Source organism: Lontra canadensis, unplaced genomic scaffold (assembly GCF_010015895.1).
Source record: "Lontra canadensis isolate GAN:19392208 unplaced genomic scaffold, GSC_riverotter_1.0 scaffold59, whole genome shotgun sequence".
In the NCBI taxonomy this organism is placed as follows: domain Eukaryota; kingdom Metazoa; phylum Chordata; class Mammalia; order Carnivora; family Mustelidae; genus Lontra; species Lontra canadensis.
Genome location: NW_022631053.1, coordinates 3,063,361 through 3,064,795, shown reverse-complemented (window position 1 = coordinate 3,064,795; position 1,435 = coordinate 3,063,361).

Here is a 1,435-nt window from a genome sequence, read left to right as displayed (position 1 = left end):
ACACTCTCACAGCCCCTGAAGCTCCCAACCTAGGACCCTAGGATAATGGGAGAGGCACATTCTTCTAACCGGTGCTCACTCCTCCTTGGAGCCTCCCAACACACCGGGAAGCGGAGTCTGTAGTCAGTTTTGTGCCCCGCCAGACTAGTGGCCACACTGTCTTCTCTCCCAAGGGAATCCTCCTAAGGTAAGTTATAGAAGACCTCTGCCTGTGAAAGGCTAGGTGAGATGAGCTCTCTGGGGACTTCCTGCCTAGGTCACCCTCCCATCTGGGCCCTCTCTTTCCCGGGGCAGGAAAGGGGGCAAGGGGCATCCCTCTGGATAACACTAAACAGCTAACACTAAGCTTGGGGGTTGGGCTCAGGGGGGAGAGCAGCAGGACCTACCTCTTCTCAAATCCCACAACCCACTCCCCCACACCCCTGGCTACAACCTTGGACCTGGGGAGGAAGCCCTAGAAATACATTCCGCTTCTGTCCCAGGAAGAGCAGGGGTTTCAGGTGTGGCTCTGGGTCTTCCTCTCCCCTTCCCACCTCACTTTTTGAGTCTCCTGGGAGAATTTGCTCCCTGGGGAGGGGTTGGGGGCAGGGAACACGCAGGAGAGCAGCCAAAGTCTAACATTCTTTCTGAGGTCAGTTTCTTCCTGAGTTGTCAAAATAAAACAACAAACAGCAAATTCTACACATCTTACAAAAATAAGAGGCCTAAAATATTAAACAAGCTACATTTCTGGGATTTCCCCCTCAAAAACAAACAAAAACCCTTCTTTGGGTGTTTTTTTTTTCTTTTTTTTTTCTTTCTTTTTTTTTTTTTGCTTGCCCTCCCCCCTAAGACCCAAGGATACAGCTGGGTGAGGGATATTGGGGTGGGAGGGAACTCCCTACCCTCTCCACCTCAGCCCCTGGACTTCCAGATCTCCTGCAAAGGAACACTGCTTTCTTTTGAATGAGAGGGACCAAGAGAAACAGGCTGGAAAGCAAGGGAGGGACAGAAGCACAGAGGGTGATAGATGGAGAGATAGGGGAAGGAGGAGCAAAAGAGAAACAGGGCCAGCATATGAGGAGGTCAGTGACAAAACTACGCTAATACAGAGAAAGATGGGGAAGGAGGGAGCACCTAAGAGAGAGAGGAGACAAAAGGATTGTGGCCAGTGAGCAGGAGTTCTTTAGGCCCCGGGTGCCAGCCCATCCCGGGTCTGCCCGTCGGCTGGGCGGAGATGGCGAGTTTCCCGTCCACAATAAATAGGAAAAACCTGAGTACACAGCGCATATGGCATCTATCTGCCTAGCAGAATAATTTTCCTTCCCACGAAAAAAAAAAAAAAAAAATCCACCGGCAGCCCCTCCACCCCCCCAGCCCACTTTCATCACTCCGGCCCCCTCCCAGCCGGGTTTGGCTAAAGACAACCTCCCGACCGGAGGGGCGGGGAGAGAGG